Source organism: Mustela nigripes, chromosome 16 (genome assembly GCF_022355385.1).
Source record: "Mustela nigripes isolate SB6536 chromosome 16, MUSNIG.SB6536, whole genome shotgun sequence".
NCBI lineage: Eukaryota > Metazoa > Chordata > Mammalia > Carnivora > Mustelidae > Mustela > Mustela nigripes.
In genome coordinates, this window is record NC_081572.1 from 3772572 (window position 1) to 3786586 (window position 14015).

Sequence of the window (14015 nt, forward strand, 5' to 3'; positions counted from 1 at the left end):
GTTTTATTTATTTGTTTGTCAGAGAGAAAGAGAGCACAAGCAGGGAGTGGCAGGCAGAGGCAGAGGGAGAAGCAGGCTTCTCGCCCAACAGGAGGACCAATGTAGACTCGGGACCTGAGTTGTTGAAGGCAGTCGCTTAACCAACTGAGCCACCCAGACGTCTCAAAATCCAAAATTTCTTGGGTGAAAAATGTAACTGTAGGATTCAGGAAAGTATTGTGTGTTCAGTATCTCAATCCCAGAAAGATGAGTTAATTTTTTTTTAAGATTTATTTGCTTATTTTTAGAGAGAGAGCGCATTGTGTGGAGGGACAAAGGAAGAGGGAGAATCTCGAGCAGACTCCCCCACTAAGCACAGAGTCTGGCACGGGGTTCGACTCCATGACCCTGAGATCATGATCTGCGCTGAAATCAAGAGTTGGGACACTTAACCAACTGAGCTACCCAGGTGCCCTGAAAGATGAAATAATTCTTGAAGGAAATGACACTGAACTTGTATCAAACTCTGCTGCTTTGATTCAGCAAGCCACAACAGTTAAAAAAAAGGATATCAGAAAAATTTTGGATGTTATCTACTTTTCTGAAAAAGGAACAGTTCCGCAGGCTGATGAATAAGACCTAAATTGTCCCGCTACAGAAACAGCAAGATGCCAGATGACTTTTCAGACTTATTTGTGAGATTTTAAAGATGCAATAAAAGCTGTATTGATTTAAGGCTTTTTCTCAAACCAATAATCCTTTCCAACTATCTGGTAAGTAAACCATTCAGAAGTTTAAAAAAAAAAAATCAGCACAATTGTTATCCCTCCAACCACACAGCCACATGACAAAACAAAAAGATAATATGCATATTCCAAAGCAAGTAATCTTTAACTCTTCTTACCAGGTAAGTCTGCAAGGGTTACACTCCATTCCTTTAAACTTTTTTTTGTTGAAGAAAGATAAGATGCTGATGAAAAATGGGTCAAGCGAGGGAAACTGCTTTCCAACTGAGATTTGAGATTGAATAAGAAATGGGTGAATTAGACTGAAGAAAGTTATCGCCCATCTGTACGCGCGGCTCTTCTGTATCAAAGGCAGCTTACCTCCAGCTTACCCAATTAACTAAAGCATTCCAGTTTCAAGGTGACACAGAGTTTTACAGAAATGTCTTCCCACTTTGAATAATTTGGATCAAAACTAGAATCCCTTTAAATAGGCTTAAAATTTCCAGTAACATTAATTTTCAAATAATGCTTCAAGAAAAACCTGCTGCTGTGGCAAAAAAAAAAAAAAAAAAGTCCATGCGATCTTTGTCTTACATACACGCTCCTTGCCTCACTGCATTCTAGATGCCAAAGTTAGAAATCAGAGAGAAAAGAAACTCACCATCAGGTTTTTCAAATATAAATGATTCTTATAAACACATCAACATTAGTTTTCTCTTAATATGCTTTTAGCTCCAGGGCGCCTGGGTGGCTCAGTGGGTTAAGCCGCTGCCTTCGGCTCAGGTCATGATCTCAGGGTCCTGGGATCGAGTCCCGCATCGGGTTCTCTGCTCCGCGGGTAGCCTGCTTCCTCCCCTCTCTCTGCCTGCCTCTCTGCCTACTTGTGATCTCTCTGTGTCAAATAAATAAATAAAATCTTAAAAAAAAAATGCTTTTAGCTCCCAAAATGATACTATTTGAGGCTATGAACCCAAGAGACACAGGTTATTTATGTGATGCTTAATAAAATTGTTTTATTAAAGTAAATCAAATGTCACACTTCACATTTGGGGCCCCAAAGAACTCTTAGATCTTTAAAAATAATGAAAATCTGTCTGTCTGAATGAAACGGAATAATGGAACAGTCAGGAGCATGGCCACTGTTAATCAGGTAGACCTAACCTCTCTCATACCTTGGTTTCTTATCTACTAATGAGAATAAATGAAATTATATTACACTTTCTATATTTGGCACATGATAAGCACTCAAAAAACTATAGCTATTGGGGCACCTGGTTGGCTCAGTCAGTTGAAGGTCCGACTCTTGCTTTTGGCACAGGTTGAGATCTCATGGTCATGGGATTGAGCCCCATGTCGGGCTCCCCACTCAGTGGGGAGACTGCTTGAAGGTTCTCTCCCTCTGCCTCTCCCCAACCTGTGTGCATGCAAGTGCACACTCTCCTTCTATAAAATAAATAAATTCATAAAAAATGAAATTATATGTATTAAAAAAATTATAGCTATTGTGAAATTTAGAATCCTTCCTCCAGCCATGAATTTATATCTTCAGAGCAAACAGGCTTAGCAACACAACAGTGCACTGAAATGCAAGAAAGCAGTTCAACCTACTGCCCCAAACCACGCCTTACTATTGTTTCTGAAGTGCAATTTCAGGAGAAAAAATGTAAAATAAAATGAAAAAAAAAAAAAAAGAAAAGAAAATGAAAAAATGGAGGAAAGGTTATGGGAAAAAAAACAAATAAGAAAATAAGAAAAACTTCTGAGGGCACCTGGGTGGCTCGGTGGGTTAAAGCCTCTGCCTTCAGCTCAGGTCATGATCCCAGAGCCCTGGGATCGAGCCCGCACTGGGCTCTCTGCTCTGGGGGAGTCTGCTTCCCCCACCCCCACCTGCCTCTCTGCCTACTCGTGATCTCTGTCAAATAAATAAATAAAATCTTACAACAAAACAAAACAAAACTTCTGAATGATCTCAAAGGCTGAATCCTGAAACTGATACCCACTAATTTGAGACTTAGTTAGAAAATCACAACTTAAAGAGAAAAACTCATTTTTTAAAAAGATTTTATTTATTTATTTGAGGGGCACCTGGGTAGCTTAGTCATTAAGCATCAGCCTTTTGTTCATGCCGTGATCCCAGGGTCCTGGGATCAGCCCCACATCAGGCTCCCTGCTCAGCGGGGAGTCTGCTTCTCCTTCTCCCTGCCTCCCCATCATTCTCACTCTCTCTCTCTCTTTCAAATAAATAAATAAATAAAATCTTTAAAAAAAAAAAAAAAGACAAATAGGCAAGTATTTAAGCTAAGTAAATAACCACATCTAATAATTTTGCCAAAGGAATTAGGAATCAACACAAACTGATTTCAAGAAAAAGAATTTTGACAACATTCTTTTAAAATCTGATTTCTAGAGGCGCCTGGGTGGCTCAGTGGGTTAAGCCTCTGCCTTCGGCTCAGGTCATGATCCCAGGGGCCTGGGATCGAGTCCCTCGTGGGGCTCTCTGCTCAGCGGGGAGCCTGCTTCTCCTCATCTCTCTCTCTCTGTCTGTCTCTCTGTCTATTTGTGATCTCTCTCTCTGTCAAATAAATAAATAAAATCTTTTAAAAAAATAAAATAAAAAATTAAAAAATTTAAAAAATTTAAAAAAAAAAATAAAATCTGATTTCTAGAGTCTCCCTCATAGAAAATAAAAGGATATGTTTAATATATACTAACCAAACATTCTGGGTTGGCCAGAATGGTTCCATTAGTTAAAATACTCATTCTTCCAGTGGGCTAGTATCTGAAGATAGTTACCAGATCTGTAAAAGGCAAACCAGGAATTATTTTGTAATTTGTTTTCCATACCAAAATTTAAATGTCCATAAGAAACGTCACGTTATTTCTTCATAATTTGGTTGGTGGCACTTCCTGGCAGACCCCAAGGGCCTCAGGGAGAGGCAACAGCCCACCGCTCTGGATGCCTCCAGAAAACATGGGAGCGCCGTGGAGGCCTGTGGAGACGGCCACACACCTGCAGACGCACCCCACATGCTGGGCTGACCAGCTGAAAACATGGTCGGTGGGTCACTATTCCCAAGAAGATTAAAAGCAGAAGGAAAGTACTCATTCCTCAGCCTCTTCTCTCCCCCTCCTCTCATTTGTGGAAACAACATCTCTGAAGAAACAGATGACTCAAAACAAAACTGAAAATGTTATCTTAATATCCATAAAATACTGTAGATAAAAAAAGGATTTGGACATGTTATTATCCCTGCTACCAAGTAACTCAAAATCTAAGAAATGATGATGATGATGACGATGATGATGATAATGAAGGTTTCTTTGCAAAACAGGAATCTGTTAAGAGCTTTGCTGGAGTTCTGAGTCTAAAATGAACAGGGTGAATGACTCATGCTCATCAATTAAACACAAAACCGTAATATATACAAAAGTGCAACTGTGGCTAAGATTCTTACTCATCACTTGACTACAGTAAATAGATAATATTCTTGTCTGCTTTAAAGCTAGCCTCCCAAAAAGCTTCCCCACCGCCCTCTATAAAAGTAACAAAAGGTCCATTTTATGGTTTTGTTTTCTTTGTTAAAAAAAAGAAAGAAAAGAATCTACGATCACTTAGGTTTAAGGATGCTATTATATTTATGTAACCTTTAAAAAGTTCTAGTAACGGGGCACCTGGGTGGTGCAGTGGGTTAAAGCCTCTGCCTTTGGCTCAGGTCATGGTTCCAGGGTCCTGGGATCGAGCCTCCCAGAGCCTCCCAGCGGGCTCTCTGCTCAGCAGGGAGTCGGCTTCCCTTCCCCTCTCTGCCTGCCTCTCTGCCTACTTGTGATCTCTGTCTGTCAAATAAATAAATAAAATCTTTAAAAATAAAAAAAAATTAAAAAACACAAAAAGCTCTAGTAACTTCGACACAGCCTAACACTGCTGTTTATGTTATAATCTTATCTGTTATGTTATAATCTGTTATGCCACAATCTGATCTTACATGTCCTAGAAATATTGAAGATTTGTTTTCTCTCTTTTCTGTCAATATCCCATATCCATATAGTTTACAACACACCTAGTACTGTTATATAAAGTCTGAGTTAAGATATTTTTATGGGTATGGTACTAAGAACATTTGATTTCGTCGAGAGTATTCACCGTAATTAACAGCAGAACCCTATTATTACGTGGCTCATTACATACTGGGATTTACGCTGTGAGTCAAATCTCTATCCCAGAACTCAAACAACAAACTCTCCTACAACTGCTATCTTATGTATCATCTTTCCCCAGTCAGCATTCTAAAAGGATGCACTCCATGGATTTTACCAACTACTTCAACATTAGGTTCTTTATTTACCTAAAACCTCTCTAAAACTTCCAGAAAGAGCGGCAAGCACTGCGAGTCTTACCTTTTAGAACTCACTGCGTCCAACAGCCCACACCAGTCCACAACTCGCTGCTTCCAACAGCCCACACCAATCCTTCTGTTTCGTTTTGTCGCTGATTCTTTGTAACACCTTTTCAGTTGGGTTCTACCACTAAGCTTGTCCAAGCCTGCATCACCTTACAGAGACAACTACAAAAACCATGGTCTTCACACTTCCAATTTCCCCTTCAACCACCTGCTCAAAAGAGGTTTCTAATCTGCCACCTGGTTCATGTCATGCCCATCGACTGGCAGCCAAAGAATGGAGGTTGTACCCACACAGCTCCTTAGCCTCACGGCCAACACAAGCTTCTACTTACAGCTAAACCTAGTGTTCACTTGCTTGATAAAAATACTGAGTCCCAGGGTGCTTGGGTGGTTCAGTCCCTTACGCGTCTGACTCTTGATTTTAGCTCAGGTCTTGGTTTCAGGGTTTGAGTTCAAGCCCCATATTGGCCTCCGTGCTGGGTGTGGTTTCTACTTAAAAAAAAAAAAAAAAAAAGAGTTCTAGCTGTTATTTTTAGCCACTTTCCAAAACGTTCCCCCATCCAGCCACATTCTATCAACTTTCCAGGTCCTGTTTCCAGTGAAGTCTTGCCTGACCACTGCAACTCGTGGGCCCTCTCCCTCTTCTGAATGATCAGGCACTCTATTTCTGCATTCTCAAAGTTGATTCCACTGAATCAAAAGGCAGTATAATGTGTAAACAATGTGTGGTAGTCACATAAATTGGGGGAAAATTGGGCTAATAAAGGTAAACATTTTTTTCCTGCTAGACTTCCGGGAGCATCCATTATGTTAACACGCGTCTTCAAGCAAGAGGGCAGATACGGTACATGACTATATAATTATATACCATACGTTTTTGTTAACTTAAGGAAGTTTCACAACATTTAATTGCTATTTCAGTTTTTGTTTTGTTTTTTTTTTGTTTGGAGTCTGCCTCTCTCACCAGTCAGACAGTTCTAGGAGGGCAGCGAGCCGTTGGTCCTCACTGTGGTCACTGCACAGGAAGGCATTAAGTTTCCGTGGCACAGAGCATTAATGACGCGCCCGACTTGGGGTTCAGAAGGCAGTGCAAGGGGACGATAGTGCAAGGGGACGGCAGTGCAAGATGCCGATGTCGGCACCACAGCACCTAAACGCATTATTAAGTCTCTGATTTGGGGTGAATTATTCAGCCTCTGTGGGGCTTAGCCTCCCCTCTAGAGAACGTATATAGTAACGGAGCTACCTCACAGGTTGCTGCCGAGGAATGGATTAGACACACTCACACAGTGCCCAAAAAGCATTCGGTTAATATTAGCAGATGGACTGGTAGGATATAGACCAGAAGAAAGACTAATTACTAATTAAAAAGCTATTCAAATAATCCAAGCTATTTACCCACGAGTGAGGGCTCTGAAGTGCACTGAGTCTAAATTCCGCTTTCCCTTCTACCGGCTGTGGATCGTGTAGAAATTACTTTGTCCTCTGCTCTCCCTTTCCCAGTCTGTACATTGGGAACAATAAAAGCAACCATTTTTCAGGTGTGTTGTGCTATGAAGATGGAATAAGATAATACTCATGTCCTCGATACACTATCACACAGTAAGTGCTCAATTATTAGCTGTACCTATTTGGAGATTATTTTTAAGTGGAGCTCTGGTGACCTGAGAGCATGCTTTCCAACCAGCGCCCCCACATCCCCCTCCCCAATTCCCAACAGTCCCAGAGACTCCAATGTCCTTCCTTCCACAGAGCCGCCTTCCTCCCCCACCTCATCCCCCTGCCCAAAACCCTTCTCGAAACCATCAGCCTCCTGAAGAACAAAGATTAAATTCCTTTCCTACAGCCCTTCCCCTCCCCTTGTGCACTGCCCACGTGATATACAGTGTGAGAAAACAGAACGTAATCCAAGGAGTAACTCTGCGCCCCCCTTGTAACTTCTGAACAACTCTGTTAACATCGTGCCGCGCATGCGTGGACGGAAAGGCGGCCCAGTGTCCCAACGCTGCCATTTCCCAACTGCACGTCTTAACTTCGATTCCCTGTTGCTACTTTAGACTTAGATTTCCCCCACTTATTAAAAGAGTAATTAAAAAGAAATTATCTTTGGGAATAAAAAGTAAACAATACCCTTGCCAGGCTCAACTCAAGCAGCTGATTTTAGCTGTGAGAGACGCTAGTCTTAATGAGCTAGACGCACACATAAATGAATCGGACAAACCACTCTTCCCCTAAACCACCTTGGCTCTACCCAGTCTGCACCTTAGTAAGGGACTCAACCACAGACAGGGGTGGTCCCCCTGATGAGAATGACTTGACTTGATACTGTGGTACTGGAAGGGCATTCAGAGGAAGGGCATTATGAAGACACAATACAGTATTAATTTCTAAAATGTTCCAAAGAAAGAAAACAGAAAGGGTCCTTTTTTTTTTTTTTAAAGATTTTATTTATTTATTTGACAGAGAGAAATCACAAGTAGACGGAGAGGCAGGCAGAGAGAGAGGGAAGCGGGCTCCCTGCCGAGCAGAGAGCCCGATGCGGGACTCGATCCCAGGACCCTGAGATCATGACCTGAGCAGAAGGCAGCGGCTTAACCCACTGAGCCACCCAGGCACCCGAGAAAGGGTCTTTAAAGAAAGAAAAGAGCTGGGGCACCTAGGTGGCTGATTTCAGGGTCCTGGGATTGAGCCCCACATCCCGCTCTCTGCTCAGCAGGGAGTCTGCTTCCCCCTCCCCCACTGCCTCTCCCCCTGCTTGTGATCTCTGCCTGTCAAATAAATAAATAAATAAATAGTCTTTGGAGGAAAAAAAAAGAAGAAGAAAAAGAAAAAAGAGCCGTTCAGGTGTTTGCATTCTAGAGGATCACGGGGGATCTTGTGGATTTATATACAAACAGATGCTGGTCACAAAAAATGCTGTCTCCTTATAATGAAAACAAACTGATCTATTTGCACACTCTTTCATTCTCATACTTTTGCACAAAGAATTTTTTGATGAGGAAGTAAAGCGGGAACCAAGCCACAAATGGACCAATCCCTCCTGCCGGCTCTCTGGAAGACAGATTCCAGATGACTCTTTGGGCCCTGGGTGCTGTGACCCAGGGGTCCAGTGATCCCACGGCTGTCCAGGCAGACCGCTCTCTAATGAGAGAGGAGTGTTGTGACAAATAGGCAAAGAAGGAAAGAGAGACCACAGAACAGACAAGTCACTACTCCCACTTCCTCGAGCAAATATTTAAATACGTTGACCTGGAAGAGACGTGCCCTGGAACCCATATTCTTGCCCGTCCTTACTCACTACTGTGTCTCAGAAAACCAAAGTCCCACTGCATATCTTGAACTCGGAGAGCCACATGACGGGGCGCCTGTGTGGCCCAGTGGGTTGGGCCTCTGCCTTCGGCTCAGGTCATGATCTCTGGGTCCTGGGATAGAGCTCTGCTAGGAGGGGAGCCTGCTTCCCTCTCTCTCTCTCTGCCTGCCTCTCTGCCTACTCGTGACTTCTCTGTCAAATAAATAAATAAAATCTTTAAAAACAAAACAAACAAAAAAACCAAACCAAACCAAAACAAAACCAAAGAGATACACGGAATATTAAGAGTTCAAGACAGCAGTGAACACTGCTTTCCCAAGGCCATTCTTTCTGCGGTGGTTGCAGCCAGGAGGGCTCAGGAGGGCGCGAACAACTATCTGTGCTTCAGCACTGATGTTTTATGGCTGGGTGCCCAGATTGTCTAGCTCGGCACCCAGCTCTGCAGCCTCTGGAGGGCTACGGGGGAGGCTCTGGGGGAAGAATGCGTTCCTAACGAACAGCTCTCCGGCCCTGCAACAGCTTCTTCATTCTCTGAAAGCATCTGTGGCCAAGAAAAGAATTCATTTTTAGTAAAACTCTAAAAATGGCACAAAGGGTATGAATTTTCACCATGTTTTTAATATACAAAACCTCCTCACATCCCAGTTGGAGAATTAAAGAATACGTATTTTACTTTTCATTAAATAACTTACAGTTCAAACGCACGCTCTACACAATAGGAAACTTACAGGATTATTTTAAGCAAGCTATTCAAACAAGTTCACTGGGCAAGGATGACACATTGCTTGGTTTCAACATCACGCATACAATCTCTACACAAGATTACAGCTATTTCTGACAAGTAATCTTTATATTTGTAAGTAATTATATTCTTGAAAAGTTGTATACAAGCTGAATGTTTATAATTGAGAACATCTTTACTGCGTTAAAATCTATTTTTAAAGAAAGCTTACTGGATTATTATTTGGCAAAGTCAAGAATGCTCTCCTCATGACTGCACAATTATTTAAAAGCTAATTTGTAAAAATTTAGATATTTGTGATTAACTGGCTTAAAGCAAGAAAATCTGTAAAAAATCTACCTGGCGGGGGGGGGGAGCCAGTTCTCATTTGATATTCTGTTCTCTCTATTTAAATCTGTGGCATCTCCAAGCAAAATTAAGATGCTGTCTTAATTAAGCAAATAAAATCTACTCATCATACAAAAAGACTGCAACACTAATACTCCTTCAAAAGACTGCCTTACAGCTCATCGAAAACATCATAAGACCCTCTAAAATAAAACTGGGTGTGAAAAGTAAAAAGCCGTTTGTCTCAAAAATCACCAGTAAGAAGCCATAACAACGTCAAAGAGACCAAAAACAAAACACACACACACACACACACACACACACACACAGCTGCCTGGCTCTTCCCCTCTTACTTAGACCTTCCAGGTGCTCTCTGCTAAAGGCTCCTGGTTCTAAGACCTTCTATAAATCTGTCCCTCCTCACCTGTTTCTCATGCTTCCCCACCCGGGCCCCCAGGACTTCAGTGGCTCTAGCTAATCTCTGTTTGCTGCATCCCCAAATCTTAATAATCTCATATGTTGTTCTGATATGGGAAACAGCCTCAGAGTAGACAATCTATTTTCTTCCTTATAAAATCTCAGATAGCTTTGCACACTAAGCCCTGACTGAGCGTTAAGAGTCTTCTACAACATTTGCATGTAATCTCATGGGTCTAACTCTTACTGGGGAAGGCCCAAAAGACCCATAGTCTTTAAAATGGCTCCCGGGCACCTGGTGGCTCAGTGGGTTAAGCCTCTGCCTTCAGCTCAGGTCATGATCTCAGAGTCCTGGGATCGAGTCCCACATCGGGCTCTCTGCTCAGCGGAGAGCCTGCTTCCCTCTCTCTCTTTCTGCCTGCCTCTCCATCTACTTGTGATTTCTCTCTGTCAAATAAATAAATAAAATCTTAAAAAAAAAAAATGGCTCCTAAGCCTGAAAATGTCCAGTTGTTAGAAAAGTTATATGATGCCAAAGATATTCTATATACTCAAATAAAGGAAAAATAAACTAATTTTCACTAGTATCCCCACCCTGCTTTTTTTAAAATTTAAGATTAGCATCACTTTGAGCGGCGCAAGAGTAAGTTTATACTCAGGCACTTCTCGCCCTCACTTGGAGTTGGGGCAGTCATGCAGACACTCCGTCTGCAGCCAGTACTGTAGGAATTCTATCTTCCATTTCTTTCCAACTGAAAGCTCTCTTCACTGAGGAAAAAGGCTGCCCCACTCCAGTCCTGACCTCCTCCTCCCCAGCTTGGTTTTGGAAGTGAGCCAGATGACAGCATTTGGAGAAGCACAAATTTATCTCAGTAAAGCTGGCTGTTTAACAAAAAGGTGGTGGTGGTGAGAAGTCCCGTAATTTTAGAGTATATCCCCCGCCCTTACTTACTTCTGTTTTAACCCCTGCAGGTCCAATGAAACAGTGCACCCCACTTTCCCTCATAATCAGCCCTCTAATGCAACTATGTGTTCCAAAATTCCTGAGCCAACTAAGTATAAATATAAGCCTGCTACAAAATAATCTTTGTCAAAGTGTTAAAACATGCGCCACTTAAAAAAGAACAACAATAGGGCGCCTGGGTGGCTCAGTGGGTTAAGCCGCTGCCTTCGGCTCAGGTCATGATCTCAGAGTCCTGGGATCGAGTCCCGCATCGGGCTCTCTGCTCAGCAGGGAGCCTGCTTCCCTCTCTCTCTCTCTCTGCCTGCCTCTCCATCTACTTGTGATTTCGCTCTGTCAAATAAATAAATAAAATCTTTAAAAAAAAAAAAAAAAAAAAAAAAGAACAACAATAAACACTGTAAGAAGGAAAACCAGAGTCAACATTTACATGTACCCCAGGTTACTACTAAAATATTTAAATGCCAGAATCCAAAATGAAACAGTGAGATTAAGTCTTATGACAGCCTCGGTGTCAACCTTATCTAATTTAATAGCTTAAGAGTGAAAAACAGAGGTACCTGTCAGTAAGATCTTTGCTTTAGACAAGAAAGATGAAAAGCTTAGAATCAAGTCTTTTAAAACTAGATCCTCTGGGGTCCCTGGGTGGCTCAGTGGGTTAAAGCTTCTGCCTTCGGCTCAGGTCATGATCCCGGGGTCCTAGGATCGAGCCCTGCATCGGGCTCTCTGCTCAGCAGGGAGGCTGCTTCCCCGCTCTCTTTCTCTGCCTACTTGTGATCTCTGTCTGCCAAATAAATAAAATATTTTAAAAAACAAAAAATAAAACTAGATCCTCATAATAAAATCAAGTCTGTGTGTGTGTGTGAGTTTAATGTATATAAAACATCCAGGATCCCAGATCCATTCTCTTGCTTAAGGAAGTGCTATCCTGAAGAAATCACTCTGTGTCACCGTAAGTCAAATTTAACTTAATACTTTTATGGTTACTATTTCCTGGGGTATCAATATCTTGTGACCCAAGGTGTGAAAGAAAAACAGTCTGAGACCCTCTATTTTTATGAGAATATAAATATTGAAAACTTTCTGTAGAAAGAGCAAACTTTCAGGATAGGGAAGTAAAGTGGCAACTACTCAGACCATTACTATCTCCCATAAACACTGACAAAATTAACTTGGATAATGAAACTGGGCTAGTCATTTCTTAAAACCTCATTTACCATCATTTCCCCCAACAAAGCATCCTAGGAGTGCCACATGAAAGGTGTTCAAAGACCTTCACCATCTCTGTGGTGTGGGAATAATGCAAATTTCTTCAAGGTGCCCTCAGCCAACCAAGTTCATCTGGCCAGAGCCTAAGTTTTATCTTCTACGTTTTCTGGTAGCACAGAAGGAAGTCTGGAACCGAAGCATGCAACTGTCAACACCCGGCCACACTTCAAAGTGGCCACCACTGTCCGCTGAGATCCCTCAAGACACATCTCCAGCGTCTCCACTCATCCTCACAGTTACTCAATTCTAAACGCAGGACGTAAGTTGCATAAAAGAAGCCTTGAGCGGGTGAGGTCCGGCCAGGCCCCTAGCAATCGCTACACAGTGATCATCGTCATCTGACCACCTCGACCGACAGCAGCGCAGCGACGAGAAGACCCGATCCGGGAGAAAACCCGACCCTCGGCACACAATGGATTAAACCAGCCAGATGCCCACAACTTGCAACTCCTTCGAGGCGCTCAAGTTGAACATCCACAGAGCACCATTTTGAGCTCAGAATCTGCGGTTCAAGCCTAGACAGACGAGCAGGCAACTCAAATGGAGGTTTAATCTGACAGAGGCAAAGAGACAATTCCACTCATTTTCTACAGCATCACGCGACACCGCGGAGCGCCTTAAGACGCGAAGGTGCAGCCGGGCTCTGCAGCTCCTCCTCCCCCGCCCGGGGCGGCACCGACCCTGCATCTCCGCGGAGAGCCCCAAAGCTCTGTGCAACCGACAGGCGAGCGGTTGCCCCGCCGGGTTGCCGCGCAGAACCCCTACAGTCGCACCTGCACGTTCTGACAGCCACGAACCCATTGATTAAATGTCACCCACAAGGTAAAGGTGCAGATGAGGCGTCGCTCAAGCAGAGGTGGCACTGGGGCGCTCGGGTTACGTGATGTGCTAGCAGGGCAGCTGTGGCGCGGCTCCTTTTCCTCGTGCGCATTGCTCCGCAGTCTGCAGCCCCGCTGGCAGCCCACCTGATTCCAGACCCGCAGAAGACCCGGGGGCGCCCGCACCCTCCCCCAAAGCACGCCCCGGGCTCGCTCTTCCCGCAAACAACGACGCGGGAGGCCCTGCACCGACAACGCTGCGGGTTCGTGCGCACCATCGGAAATGCACAACCCAGGGGCGACCGTCCCGGGGGCGCCGGGCTCCAACAGCCGCACGACTTGAAAGCACACACATCTGGCGTGTGACCGCAGCGCCCGCCGCGACCCCGCCGGCTCCCCCGCACTCGGCGCTCCGCGGACCTCGCTCCCCGCGCGCACGCACGCACCGGCCCCGCGCCGCCCGCGGCTCCTCCCGCCGCCCCGCGCCGCGCATCCCTTCCCGCCCGGACCCGCCAGCCCCCAGCGCTCCGGGCCCGGCCGAACAAAGGCGACGCCTCCAGCTCGGCCAGCGGCGGGGACTCGGAGGCCCGGCCCGCGCTCACCTGGGCTCCGTCCCCGGCGGCGGCGGCGGCGGCGGCGGCGGCGGCGGCGGCGGCTCCGGCTCCTCGGCGGGGCTCCGGCGGCGCGGGCCTGGCGGCGGCAGCGACAACAACGACGACGACTCGGGCGGCCGCCCCGGGGCCTGCGGGGCGCTCGGGCGGCAGGGGCCCGCTCAGCGCCGGCGCCGCGGGCTCAGGTCCCGGCGCGGGCGGCGGCGGGGGCGGCGGCGCGGGCGGGTGGGCGGCGGCGCGTCCCGGCAGGTCCAGGTCCGGCCCCGGCGACGCCGCGACGCGCCCTCCTCCTCGCGCCCGCAAGCGGGACGGCGGCTCCGGCGCGGCCCGGGATCCGAGGTGGCGGCAGCGGCGACGCTGGGCGCTCGGCGCTCGGCCGGCTCCGCTCCCTCCGCCTCCGGCTCGGGCGGGCCCGCAGCGGCGGCGGCAGGAGCGCGGCGGGCGCGGGGACGG

The 14015-nt window shown here is 45.6% G+C and overlaps 1 protein-coding gene across 1 annotated transcript in view; it reads right to left on the reverse strand.

Moving 5' to 3' along the window:
• Positions 1 to 13721, reverse strand: part of TNRC6C (trinucleotide repeat containing adaptor 6C) — a 145537-nt gene extending 131816 nt beyond the window's left edge. Inside the window, exon 1 of the mRNA XM_059379474.1 lies at positions 13554 to 13721. The gene's annotated coding sequence lies outside the window, so the exon portion shown is untranslated. The remainder of the gene's footprint in view (positions 1 to 13553) is intronic.
• Between the last annotated feature and the right edge of the window lie 294 nt (positions 13722 to 14015).